The sequence below is a fragment of the Parambassis ranga genome, chromosome 14 (assembly GCF_900634625.1).
Source record: "Parambassis ranga chromosome 14, fParRan2.1, whole genome shotgun sequence".
NCBI classification, from domain to species: domain Eukaryota; kingdom Metazoa; phylum Chordata; class Actinopteri; family Ambassidae; genus Parambassis; species Parambassis ranga.
In genome coordinates, this window is record NC_041034.1 from 15,425,774 (window position 1) to 15,441,080 (window position 15,307).

The following is a 15,307-nucleotide window of genomic DNA, read 5'->3' on the forward strand; positions in this document are numbered from 1 at the left end:
TATCTTTCTTTTAAAATATGGGTACAGAGGCACACAAGTCCGACTGAACATCTGCATCACATTTTAAGATTTTGGACAGACGACAACCTGAAAAACAATTTCACAACACACAAATTCACCACTGTGCTGGGAAAAAAGAGTTGAATGATTACTATTTATTTCAGTCTAGTAGGAGACTGTCCATCACTGTGATTGTCCTGCATGAAACTGTTAAATGGACTGACAGATGCTAACTAAAACTTCTGATGGGTTGACAAACTGAGCTGGTGAACAGCACTTTGTTTGAAACTTTTAAAATATGTCAGTTCGTTTCTGCACAGCTGTCATGTGAACGTGCAATCTCACAAATCTCAAGAGAATACAGCTGTCTCACGGGGGAATATATGATGATGCAGCAGAATCAGAGATTCAAAATCTGAAGCCTACATATCACAGAATGCAACTGAATGCATCCTCCCTTTTTTTACTAACAAGGGTTAATTCATACTTCATTAATATATTCATAGAAAACTGCAAAAGCAATGCTGACCTTGGCTTGATCCTTTAGCGTGCAGCCAGAAAAGGAGATTGAAGATGGAATAGTCGGCGTTAGTAATCAGGATGTGAATAAATAAAATATAGGGGAAGTTATTGCATGTGATGCAAGCAGAATGTGTTGACATATTCGAGAACGGGAAATTGTTATTGTATCCATTTTCATCATTGTTCACGCAGTTGATGAAAATTCCTTATGCCATGGACTTGATGCAACATAAAAATATGAATCATTTGGCAATTATTTAATGTAGCCAGTGAAGGTAGATTCCTTGCACAGCAGTACATGACATGTTTTTGTTCAATTTAACGTTCTAAATTAGGACTTGGAATCCAAACTAAAACTGGAACTGCTCTCAAAATTCTTCTAAAAGTAAAAAAACATATTTAGTGTCCATCAGCGTTTAGCAATAATCCTCAGACTGTCAGCATGCACATGCTTTCAGAATATCTGCATATCAACAAAGCTGTTTCTCTCTGAGAACTGCTACCTCTCTGATGCCCACTGATGCTATCGGCGGGCTCCAAATCGGCTTTACTACAGTTGAATCAGGAGACTTTACTAATGGAATAAGGTGTAACAGACAAATCCTCTAAATATAGGGGTTCTTCATCCTGCACATCACCACATTTCCTCATTTTCAACATCTGAAAGACAGGGCATGATTATGCTATTAATCCCAGCAATCCATGTATTCCATATGAATGAGAATGTTACAATCCCTCAGCCTGCCTTGCCTCCACCTCTGCTTCCCCCTACTTACAATCAACACTTCACAAGTGCAGACAGTCAGGCTGTCTTGTTGTCTATTTTGTTTGTAATCTGTTGCCAAGCCTCAGGCTAACATGGCACATAATCAATAGCTATAAGCATGAGAGTGCTATATGTACACTTTGACTATGGATTGTCTCTGAAGTTGCCAAGGCTCTGTTCGCTTTCTCAGCCCATCTCACATGAATTATTCACTGCGTAGCAGAGAGGGGCATCACTTTGAGATGTGACCTGGTCAACAGATAACATTCTGTTTCGGTAGTGTTGTCAAGGTTAATGTGTCACAGGTCCGGACAAGGGTAATGTATTCATGGCTGAGCCACTTTGCTGATTGAATGACCAGGCAAATAGTTTCTACTTCAAAAGAAAAGAAAGTCAAAGGTTCAGAGGTACAATTAATGTCAAATGGAAACGTATCTGTCAAGATCCACCGATAATATGCAGCTATGTCAACATCAGATGAAAAATCTTCCACAGCACTGAGAAAAAGGACACTCTTGTGCATTCTAATATATGAGCGCTTAGTCAGGCACACACAGTGGTTTATCATCAACTTTCAGTGGGCAGAGTAAAGTGCTCCATTTGCAAGGCGAAGTCGTATGAAACATGCAACAAAGTTTGCGCCAAGAGGTGAAGTGGAGGTGATAAATCAGTCTTGCTACGTATTATATATTATTTTCTGGCACCTTTAAATTCAGGTATTTGGTTAGGTTTAGGAAAATATAACTTTGTTACTTCTCAGGTCTAAAGGGTGCTATTTGAAACCTGAAAAGAAGCAACAGTTGTTACACCAGCACAGTTTGACCTCAGTGTTCATTTATCTGTTCATACAAGTATGATACTAGATGATTGCTTGGATACATTTATAGTGACACAATGGAGCTTTGGTACCCAACAAGCAGAAGTGTTATACCAGCAAATTTAGTGGTACATGAGCTAGTAGCTGAAAATTGGGACACATCGTTGAATTTTTGCATGCCAGATATTACAACCATGGCTTGTACTTCTGCTGGACTAAAACTAGAAAAATCTGTTAGAAAACTCATCATCAGCATCTCACATCAGGCGACTCACCAAGAAGAAGCAGGGCGCCATTAGGAAGATGTTAGTGTGATATACAGTATGTGTTCAATAATTTATTAAAGCTCCCAAAGGATGTTGGAAAAATTGAGATGGCTGCTGATAGTAAAGCAGCTCCTGATCTAATGGATGCTTAAAATAAATGGTCAAAGCAGGCCATTCACTCTTAACTTACACTTACAAGTATGTACAGTAGTTTCCATGAAAGGGTGATACAGGATTAGTTTGTCCCGGCTGAGTGTCTGCAACCCGTCTCAGCTTTAAAGCTTGAGAGTAACTGATGGGAATGACGGCTTCAACCCTGAAAACTTACATTCATTAAAAATTAAACTGTTTTCTTCTTTTAGTCTTTTAGTTCTTCTCACTTTACTTCTCACTCTTTTGAAGTTTTATTGATCCGTTGTCTAATTACCACAAGATCTTGTCAATCATGTGTTTATTAAGGAGCTGCTACATGAAGTAAAAATGACTTGATTTCCTGAAGAGCAGAATGGCTGTAACCAACCAAAGAAAAAAAAACACATGTAGCAGCAATAGTGTCATGTGAAAGTAGAATCCTTCAACCATCTCAAACTCTTCAGAATGTCATTGATCTATGCTCTAATTATTTTTGAGTTCCAGTCGATTTTCTGTTGATATCGTGAGGATCTGACCAATGATCTTCAAAGCAACCAATTAGTGGACATCCCCAGCAGGCATGAATCAAAATGTAGCAGGAATAGATTTCCTAGAAGCTCTCTGCACAGCTGCACACTGAACGCAGTGTTTGTTTCCCCTCAAGATATTACTGTACTAGTCACTGAAATTCTGAGATTAAATTCCGTATTTGTGTTTTCTAGAAGTATCTTCATATGCTTTGTCATTTTTTTGTTGTTCTTCTGTTGTTTCTTTTGGGGTGGGGATGCACTGTCTCTGACTCACTTTCCACAGAGCTTTGTATATGAAACACAATCTTTTCAGTACATTCCGTATCCTTCGCCAACAGCAACATCCACCCCCGACTCCCTCTGAAGTTCAGTCTCGGTAAAGCTATGGATAAACATGGCGTTCAATACAGATTAAAATCCTTAGGGTGCCTTTGAAAACCACACTGACTAAGTGTTGTGAACAAAAGGCTTTTCACCGAACATGGAGTGGTACAATTAAACCATAGAAATCACCTTTTTTGATTCATAGGTGCCTTAAATAGTTACCTCATCAGATTATTTTACGATACAATTGTTTCTGTTGGCAACTAAAGGCTCACTCATAAATAGCTGCATTGAGTCATAACTAATTGTGTACCCACAGCCTTTTCCCATTGCTGTAAACTCAAAGCAGATGAACAAGTTTTATTTTTTTTTACCACTTGAGGCTACAGTTTTTAGTTTTGGTGGAAACATGTAAAATACTTTAAAATACTACTGTTACCAAATACACTGCTCAAAAACTAAAGATCAGATCTCAATGGATTAAGTATTCCACTTGAACATTTTCATTCATTACATAGTGAAATATGTTGAGAACAAAATAACATAAAAATGACCAATGTATATCAACATTATCCCATGGAGGTCTGGATTTGGAACCATACTCAAAATAAAAGTGGAAAATCATGGTGGATGGAACGAGACATGATGTCCCAGAAGTGCTGGATTGGATTCAGGTCTGGGGAACAGGCGGGCCTGTCCATAGCATCAATGCCTTCATCATGCAGGAACTGCTGACACACTTCAGCCATATGATGCCTAGCATTGTCATGCATCAGAAGGAACCCAGGGCCCACTGCACCAGCATATGGTCTCACAATGGGTCAGTAACTCTAGTAAGTCAGGGTAACTCTGGCTAGCACAAAGAAATGCCTCTCCACACCCTCGCATTAATGTGCCATCCTGGATGAGCTGCACTACCGGAACAACTTGTGTGGGTTGTAGACACCGCCTCATGCTACCTCTAGGGGTGAGAGCACAAAATGCAAAAGTGATCAAACATCAGACAGAAAGGATGAGAGCAGAGAAATGGTCTGTGGTCAGCACCTGCAGAACCTCTCCTTTATAGGGCTTGTCTTGATAACCGCCTCTCATTTCCACCTGTTGTCTGTTCCATTTGCACAACAGCAGTTGAAACTGATTCACAATCAGTGTTGATCCTAACTGGACAGGCTGATTTCACAGAAGAGTGACTGACTTGGAGTTACTTTGTGTTCTTTAAGTGTTCCCTTTATTTTTTGAGCAGTGTATTTAATTCAAAGAGAAAAGACAGTAATAAATAATACAATATCATAAACTGCAGCTGTATTGTATACTATAATGCACCATCACAAACCAAAGCATAAGACATCTTTTGCCAATACTATAAGCAAATATTTCCTAGCTAAGAGTAAATTTGTTAATCGGTTATATCACAGAATCAAGATAAATTCTATTTCTGTGCTGTTGAAAAGTCATTACCACCAGACAAGCTGATGAATAAATGCAAATATTTATCAACCAGCCCATCCTTATTACTGCCGTGATTGTTTGACAGATTACAGTTGTGGGGCAAGAACAGCCGAATAAGTGACTGATAATTACCCTGTGTTAAATGCTTTTCACTCAGAAAAAGAGGAAACTGCAGACCAATTAAGGGGTTGATGGAGTGTTATGCATTCACTGCTTCCAAAAAGCCCAGTGTGCTCTGATTGGTCAGCTCCTATAGTCTTAGCAGGCACTACCCGCCGGCTCTGCTTGTGTTTCTGCAATGACAGAAACAAGCTACTTGCTTTACATGAAGAACAACATAAGAGGAAAGGAGATCATATAGTCCATCTGTATCACTCTTTATACAAGACATCAAGATGTTCTTTAATTGGGCGCCTCCATGGATGAGTCATCAACATTTTGTTTTCCAGAAAATAACCAACTTAAAAATACCAACAGCTGCAAACTCTTTCTCATTGTTAGGGCAGGTGCTGACCTTACTGGTCTCTTCAATGCAAGTATATGAAAACAATGAACTTTATTTAATAGGTTAATAATTTGGAACTTTATTATTACTAGAAATGAATGCTGTTTCTAAAGCTTAACACATTAATACAAAGGTAGACATAGTGTGGTATATTAAATAAATTCTTATTGCATGTAAATGTAGACATCCTATAGTATAGTATAGTATAGTACCTTCCATGAACAGTCCTTTGGATTATGTCACTGTTCAATCAGAGGAAGTTACATTTATTCATGTCACGTTAGCATAATGACAAAAGTCTTGCAAGAAAAGATTTAGCCGGCTGCTTTTGGGACAGTTGAATTGGGACTTAAATGTATTGACCTCAGGCAATGACGATGCAGCAGACCTGAAATCTGAGAGCTTATGTCATTTTTGTTCTAATTTTGGGTGCAGTCCAGTAATTAGCTATGGGCGACCAATTGTCTTCTACGGCTCACTTTAAATTAAGTTACAGCAATTTCCAGTTTTAAAAGTCATCTTTGTAACTACATGACAGGCTTAACAACATTTAACTCCAGAGTCATAGAGACTCAATCCTACTTGCTAATAGATAACAGCAGTAGAGCTGTTTCTGTTGTACCTGTAGCTTTACCGCCTGCAAGGTGTCATAGGGGTGCGATGTGCACCACCAAGATGTTATAGGTGTGTTTTTGGAAGTGGCAAAGCACTAATTACAAAGTCTCCTGGAAGCTGTTGACAGCAGTTCAAAGATGAAATATGCCAGTTTATCTTGTATCTGGTCCACTTCCGTTCCTGGACTTTCTTGCCTCATTGATCAAGCTATATATTTATTATGGAGTTATTAAAGATCCATTCAAATTCTTTAGTGTGCTTAAAATGGAAAAGTAAAGGTAAAGCCAGTGCATCAATAAAAGCAAATGGAAAGTTGAGGGTCAAATATTCCCTGTTGTTCTTACAGGTTAACTAACTGCAGGAATCAACTCCCCTGTTAACACAGCAGTGGCTGTTAAATGAACTGCAGCTTTGTAATTGATTTTTTTCAATATTTTCTCAAATGCATTGATCATAAACAAAATTAGCATATTTTAGAGTGGGTCTAATGCAAAATGATACTTTGCTTCATTCCCTATTTATCCACTGTTATGGTGCATACAAATCTATACTGATGTCAGTACTGCAGATGTGTGACTGTGTGTAGGTCATCTGAATGTCTTTAATGTCGCAGTGTGGTTGGCTGTGTTGGCTGCCGTGACTGACACAGGTCACCACGGGTAGGCTTTTACTGCAGAGGCTACTCTAACAGCCCCTATGAAAGATTTAATGTAAACTACCTGATGTTAACCCTGCACGTTTACCCTCATGTTTACACACCTGCATAGATTTACTCCAATACATGATGACACTACACCCGAGTGAGTAATATGCACTATTTCAATGGTCTGAATAGCATTTACATCTATTTATTTGGAAATAGAGTGATTTCTGCTGGAGACAGCCAAAAGAAAGAGAGAGAAATCAAGCTGGAATGAAAGGAGAGGGATCATGTGTTGAGAGAGAGTGAGATAGAAAGCAATGAAAAGATAACACTGCTGATAAGGATGCAGGGAGGAGGAGCTCCAGTGTTTTTTTGTTTTTTTTCAACCTCTTGTTTCACAGAGGACCAAACACTATGACATACACTGCATGGCCAGATGGAGCCGCATATGTCGGTCGTAAAAAGCTGCAAGATGTCGTCGTGTGCCCCACTTACCTGTAGCTTTGAGATCACTAAATCAAGGCAGTTTAAGCAACATAAAAAGAAACATACACCCTTTTTCAGGTGGAAATTGCATGAAGAGTGGTATGTCATCTGTGCTGGTAGGGTTTATGTGCAGCTTAGCTACAATAAACTCAGCACAGTCCTCATCCTATGTATGGGATTCTGTTTGTCGCCCTTCCTCCAACAGTAATAACACTGTACTTGAAAAACTGTAATGAGATCTAGAATTAGAAAAACATGTGAGATCCACTAAGACCATCAGCATTTGAGTGTAAGTTTTTAATCTAGCTTTCCTGGGGCTTTACAGAAAATTATTAACCCTATAGTAGTCATGTTATCCATGGAAAATATATTTTAAAGATTCGGGTTGAGCACTCTTGTAGCACTATGGAGCATGCTTACAGTTATAAATCATATCTTTATTGCTGCTGATGGTGCTTCTGTAATCCCTGGAGATATCAGCGCCGCATGTGACACCATAGGCCATGGCTTTCTTCTAAATACGCCCCAGAAAGTAGGTTGGTGTCACAAACGCTGATATCACACACTTCAGATCATATCTTTATGTTAGATAATTTCTTCCTGCTGCAGGGAGGGTGTTGTCCTTTCCACTATATTTCTTTTATAGAAGTGTGCTTCCATACACAACATACTGTTCATTATCATCATGTCATGATGTGTCTAAATACCCCTTTTTCTACTTTACATAAAACATTCAACTAATTTACTGCAGCAGCACCTTGCTGTGGATCCCCAATGGGTCTGCATTTCCACATCAGAATACACCGAAATAACTGTTGTGACAGTAACACTGAACTACACCGACCTATCTCTCATTATGTTTGAAATACCATGTCTTGAGTTTTTCTATTTGTGTGGGACTTAAGCCCTTCTGCTGGCAGGTCAGCTCTCTGTTTGCAGCCTGAACAGATACCAGAAAGACATTTTCCTGCCCTCGGTCTGACCTTGGTTGTCATGGCAGTGAATTAAAGCTAGTTAAAGATCAAGGACAACAAGAGAGGCAAAAACTGTTAAATTCGAAGATCAAGCAAGTCAGAGGCTTTTACAGCGAGTGGAATTGACACTGTGTGGGATAAGCACAAAGGACGTGCATGTGTGTGTTGAATGAGGAAAGAGGAGCACAGTGAAAGGATGGACAGTTGCCGTTTAACGACTCAAATAGTCACCAAATAATGTACATTTTAAAATAATTTAACATGTCAGTAGAATTATCTTCCATTATAGTATAATGCTTGTGTGATTCCCCCTGGTGGATGACAGAAGTGTCATATACACAGACCTTTTTCTAACTGCACAGAGCAAAATTTATATGCAGAGCTGAGACTGCAAAGTGCTGCAAGCAATTATTGAGCCAGCCTCCACAAACAGTCACAGATAGGATATATTTTTCTCAGCTCCATCAAGCACAGGGTACATAACAGCAGCGTTAGGATATCTGTTGATAGAAGCAGCTGGAAATTAACATTTTCCTATTGATTTTATTTTCCTCCTCTTGTGCCACTGTCTGAACAGATTGTGCCTCAGTCACCAACTTTTAACTTCTAATGGTGATCAATGGGCCAAAGAGTAGCCAAATTGTCCTCCACATCTTACATTATGTGGAAGTGTTGAACAGATGCTGGGGAAGAAGTGCTGGCCATGGCTGTCATTATCGGTGAACAACTATTCAAAACCCTTTTCCCAGGTTGAAATAGTTTTAGCAGTCTTCTGCTTTGAACAAGAAACCTAATGCAAGGCTCTTTCGGCACTGTCAGGAATCTTTAACAGTTTGTTCTCTCAAGTCAGTACACTGGTATAAAGCTCTGAGGAGCTCTGTTCCCAGTGGACACAAACCTAACCTGGCATCTACTGCAAACACACATCACAATGTGTGTCCAGTGGAAGTAGTTTGGGCATTTGCTAAAAACATCCCCCAGGTGCCTGCCTCAGAAACAGTGCCAGGGATGGCAAACTGGGAAAAAAGCCTGAGGGGGGCACCCTAAAACATGCTGGAGGGACTCAGGCCCAGCTGGCAGGGGAGTGCCTGGGGATCTCACAGGAAGAGCTCTGAGGGAAGTTACGGGTGAAAGAAAAATCAATGAGTGGGTGGATGTATGGGTGAGTAGACACGGTAAGGTGTAGCACAGGTGATGCTTTGAAAGTAACGTACCTGTATTAGATCCAGTATAAACCCTTATTACAGAACTTATATGGCACCAGCCCTGTGTTTCAGAGAGTCCAGTCTCTGAGCCTGTAGTCTTACCCTAACAAGTTGTTCAAAGAACTGCTCAAGCTGGGGGCAAGGAGACTTGCCTGGGTTCTAACTGCCAACATGCCAACAGTCTACCCTGCTTCCTCTAACAACAGAGCCCCAACCAGGGGGTCTCCTTGGTCAGACACAGCCCTCAGTCACATAAGTTAACGACAGTTGTCTTCTAATTGAATCTGAGCTCTTACATGCCAAGTAAAGTTTTAAAGGCTAAGCAAAATGTGGAAAAGACTAGAACAATTTAGCGCCATAGATATGAGACACAAGTCAACCTAACTTTTTTTATGACCATGAGCACTGTAGACTACAGAGAAACTGAGTCCTTTCGATGAAGTAATCCTTTTGGAAGGGTGGCTAGCCTGGCTGGGGTGGCACACCCCACTACTCCTGTCAGGGAGAAAGAAGTCCCTTTAGTACTTCCTGTCAAATACTTCCTGCCTGTGATCAGATTCCACATGGTGCAGAGGTCTTTTGCTGCCTGATGTGTGCAATATTTATGGCATTCTCCCCAGTTTGGTCCTCCAAACACAGTCTTTATTTGACCATAGCCAGACCAACCCTCCAGTGACTTCTCCACCCAGCTGCCCACAGTCTCATCATTAAAAGTGCAAAATCATTTGGCAATTTCTGCTTCTATCTTTGTCACTGGCAACCTACATGTTCCTGTGACACATTCTCTGAGGATGGATGTGTCTGGACATGTCCTTTAACAAACACTTCTCTAGTTAATACAATACTGATTCTTGACAAATGCAATACAGTATTTCACAAATCACATGACCTATGTCACAAAACTTGGGAACTGGGATCTTATCCACCTCCTTTGACACCTGTTTTATCATATTTGCCGTCCTGGGATCCCAAACATTATTAGGATTCCTCTTTAAGGTACATTGTGCACAAAAATCCAAAAAACTACAAAAACATAGATCTGTCTGTCTGGATTAGGGGTGCAATGCTAGCATGGCTAAAATTGGCTTCCATAAAGAAATCACAGTTTTTTGCTTTCACATTTGGTTACAGTTGCAGTTTCTAAAACAATATTTAAACCAATGTGGATGAAAGAAATTTTGTCCTCGAGCAAGAACTGCAGATGAGGCGGTTGCCCCTGGAGTCAGGCATAGCAACTGTATGTTAACAGCTATCACCCTAGCCGCATCACCCCCACCCTCCCCCTCCATCTTCTCTCCGGTGCATATTATCAGCTCAAAACAGGCAAGTGGAGAACAGAATAAAGAAGCAAACAAAGAAAAATCAGTCACATTGTAAAGGCTGTGAATTATACACGGCATCCATTAGTAAGAAACAATGTGCTGCATAATGTACTGCTGCATAACATTATCAGTATATTGTTGGTATGATGTGAGTGGGAGGATCTGGTGAGGAAGATTAGTTGTGTTGTAAAGGTTACCTCATGCATAAATTCAAGCTTTACTATTTATTAATCAACAACGTGCTAATTAGACATCCCCTCCCTCATGTCATCTTCCCCTTTTTTAGATGACAGGAATATGAAACTAAGCATTTGATATTTTTATAAATAAAGTAGTACCCCCTAAACTGCAGTCAAGAAAAATCTCCAGCCTTTAATATATATCTTTTCCACAAAGCTCCAAGCAGTCTCACTAATCCCCTTCATTCAAATTCTGTCACCCCTGACTCTCAGCTGAAAGACAGCTCAGTGAGTGCCTCATCGGGGCACTACAGCGGCGGATGGATGGCAGGATTCTTATCAGTCATCCAGTGTCTCAGGTGATGCACACTTAAAACAAAAAATTAAACAAGGCAGCTAGCTTGTAGCTGGGATTTATTCTGATAGACTGTTGGTTTCCCTGAACTATTACAGCAGTTTTTTTAAAGAAAGCTTAAAAATTGATGACCAGAGATATTGCTGTGTGTGCAATCACAGGCTATTTACAATATGTAATATGACCTCCATACTGCCCCTTTTCCAGATTAAAACAACCCAGCTGCTGCAGTGATAGGGAACTGAATTATAGAATTTTAAGAAGTCCATTCTATGTAACAGCTCCATCCTCCATCACAAAAAAGTAACCTTCTGGGAATCTGTGATAGCAAATGTGCAGCATCATGCCTGATGCCTCCTCATGTTCCTCAAGTGTTTGAATCATATTTTAGTTCTTGTAATTTCCTTTAATTTTGTTTAAAATGTGTTACTTACTGTGTAAAAGTACATTAGCATCTACTCAAATGTCCCTCCATCATACAATCCTGCACTAAAACTGTAAATATGTGTGTTAGTTGGTTTAACACAACCTAGACACATAAATTCAGACATTGACTTTTTTACTTACTTCTATTTTACTTCCTTTGGATTTTACCAACCAGAGCAGTTTTGTGGAGGATTCCCCCTCACTCCCTACAGAAAACATGTTAATATGTGGGCAAACATGAAGCACTCCTCTTGATGCGTTAATGAGAAGCCACTTTCCTTTTCTTTCTGCATCGCCTCTTTCAGATGACTGAAAGGGCTGCACTTTTTCAATTTGTTTAGCTGTGTTTAGGTTAAAGTTAATCAGCCCCCTGTGGAAAACTGTGCATTTCCAGTGATGACTCATGCTGCACCAGTGCATGTAACGCAAACGTCCATCAAATTAGGTCTGCAGCAACCTCATGCATGATGTGGGGAGCACTACAATCACCAACTTAATGACACATTTTTCACAACGATCTTAATTGGTCACCTTTTCTTCTGGCCTCTGCTGATGCATCTTTAGCTCTTTACCTGATAATGAAATGAGGGCCCTGCAGTGTATGCCAAGAGGATTACTGTCAGGGTTTGTGAGTGAGAGCAGACACAGATGCAGGATGCAGAGCAGTTCTAAGTTCCAAAGACAGTGTTTTATTTAAAGGGCAGGAGGGCAAAACAATACAAAACTAAAAATCACACTAGCGTGGTCAAAAAGGAGAGTCCAAAGTAACTAACCAAAAATCACACTTAGCGTGGCAAAACTCACAAAAGCAAAAACTAGGATTCTTAGCAAGGATTCAAGGCAGGGTTCAAAAACATGACATAAACAAAGAAACTACCTGGAGCGAAGCATGGCATGGCATGGCATGGCAAGGACGAGACATGAAACGACACAAAGCCCACACAGACGAGACGAACTAGCAAGGACAAAGGGGAAGACACAGACTATATACAAGGGGACCAGGGAAGACAACGAGGCACAGGTGACACACATGAGGGCAGGGCTGGTAATCAACCAGGAGGGAAAACACAGGAAGCAAAACTCAAGACAATACACAGGGAGGACAGGACTACCAAAGTAAAACAGGAAACACAAAACAAGACTAGACAACTAGACAACTAGAAACACAAAACAAGACTAGACAACTAGAAACACAAAACAAGACTAGACAACTAGAAACACAAAACAAGACTAGACAACTAGAAACACAAAACAAGACTAGACAACTAGACAACTAGAAACACAAAACAAGACTAGACAACTAGAAACACAAAACAAGACTAGACAACTAGAAACACGAAACACAAAACAAGACAACTAGAAACACAAAACACAAACCCAAGGAAACAAAACACCAGAACTACAGGAAAACAACAACAACTAAACACAGATTAAACTAAAAACCCAAAACAAGGAAAACAAAACCATAAATAAACACCAGGTCATGACAATTACTCCAAACCACTTAAAAAATGTAACATCCAGAAGTTGCAGGATAAAGTAACTGTTCTCATGAAACAGCCACTGAATGAAACCCCCATTTATACACAACAGCACACTTTAGCTTGCACAATTACTGCTTCTCACTCAGGTTCATTTGCCGTCACTCTGTCACCTCATGAAGCACCTTCATCTCCCACTGCCACCCGCACAGCTCTCATTACTGCTCAGTTCCCTCCAGCTTCTCCGCTCACTCCCCCCCAGCTTCTCCGCTCACTCCACTCCTCCTGGCTGCCAGCAGGCACTGTACGCCTTGAGAGACCACCACTACATCTCTTCCCTGGCCAAGCCTGCAATCCTTCACCTGTCAGACTGGTTCAGTACTAACCTTGGATCGGTGCCAGTCCACTCGCTCAGTATATGCCTGTTCCACTCAGTCAGCCTGCTGGGCCCACACACATTTTCTCCCACCAGTCTGTAACCCCTCATTCTCATTTTCAAGTTGCTAGTCAACATGGTGGAAAATGACCACTTTATGGTGCACAAAATCCACACACAATGATGGTTACAGCAGCTGCATGAAAGCATGGGAGCAGAGGTGTGTATCAAAGGCCTTTGATGGCAGTGCCTCCAAAAAAAAAACTTTTCAAAGACTCCCTTATGTTTTAGCTGAAGAACTGTGAATCTGGTGCCTTTCAGAAATGGTACTGCACAATAATTAATGAGATGACTTATACAGAACCTGGCTAATTAAAAACGTTTTCTCTAAAGTCTTTAAAGTCTTCAGAGGGAACAAACTTCATCAAAAGTTTGTGCATACAGTTGACTTAAACTTAAGTTTATCCCATTAAATGGTGGCATTAGTAAATCCAGATACTTTTGCATCATCTATATTATACACATAAGTAATTTTTGCAATGTTTGGATCCTAAATTACAAATATTTATGTAAAGAATTCATTGGAAAAACTGAATAATAACATTTTTTCGTTTTTAAAACACCAGTTAGTATGAATGTTCAGTTTTAATAAAAAAAAATCTATTTTTGATTGTCAGGCTCAGTGCAGCCTTGCCTCAGGATAACACTGTGCTCCATAAAGTCCGAGGTGCTGTTGGATGTGACAGTCATTTTCTTGTCATGAATTGTCAGTTTTGGCACTTTCAAATGTCAGACTTTGGTTAGGGTATGCAACACTAGCTACTTGCAGCAGATAAACAAAAAAAAAGATGGAAGGGAGGGGGGGGTGTTGGAAAAGTCTGTACAAGTTGACTTCCTTCCTGTGGTGACTTTAACAGCCCTGTGTCACACAGCCAATCATCAGTTAGTACAGCAGAAGGTGTGGTTGTGTTGTTGTGCAGCAAGGTTTCAGTAATGATTACAGTACTGTAAAACACCCCGAATAATGAAGCTACTGATGAAACTTGCAGCTAATTTAACAGAGGCACAGCAGTCAATTGCCTACCTTCATTGTTCACAGTGTGTTTAATGGGAAAAGTAACAACCTTATATAACCTTATCAGAGGGAAAGTGCAGCGCGAGCATATACAGGTGGCTTTTTAGAAGAGAAACAATGGCTGAATTCCAATTAGCTGCTTGAGTTTTCAGGTGTCTTCTGTCACACTGTTTTTAGGAGCACAATATAAAACAGGCCCATTGTTACGGTTATTAAGGTCCTGCACACACTCACACAGCAGTTCACACTCAGGGTGAAGTTGCTGGTGGATTGTTGCTTCTTTTTTCCAATCTATAAATTCACAGTTTATATAATTTGCTCAAAATTTACTGTAACTCTGAAACTAAATGCCTGCTCCTTAAATTCGTATGTGAAAATATAATTTCTTACAAATGTGGGACGAACAAACAAAAAAGAAAACTTTTTCTTATGTGATGATGAAATGGGGCTTTTTAGTCACAGTTTCCCAGGCTGATTTCATGCCGTCCTCATCTCATGATCAAATACTCACAATTCACTTTAAACCATCAAACCTCAACTTCAGAGCAGCTACACAAGAATAATGCAATCCAACAGCCTGGCACTTATTAACAATGAACATTATTTATATGCTAAGCCCATGACCAATATAAATCTTTCATGGATTTAGCTTCACACTGTACTGAAATCACAATGGTATACTTTGGGATGTCTTTGCATAACATTTGCACCAACAGTGCATCCTTTCTCTTCGTGCAACCCTCACTTTCAGATTCAGACATTTAAACAAAGTCTACATTTTACTGAGGCTTTGTTCTCTTTAAACATTTTCCTTTCTGTGTGAAAAGTTCAAGAATTACCATTCCATCTCTTTTTCATT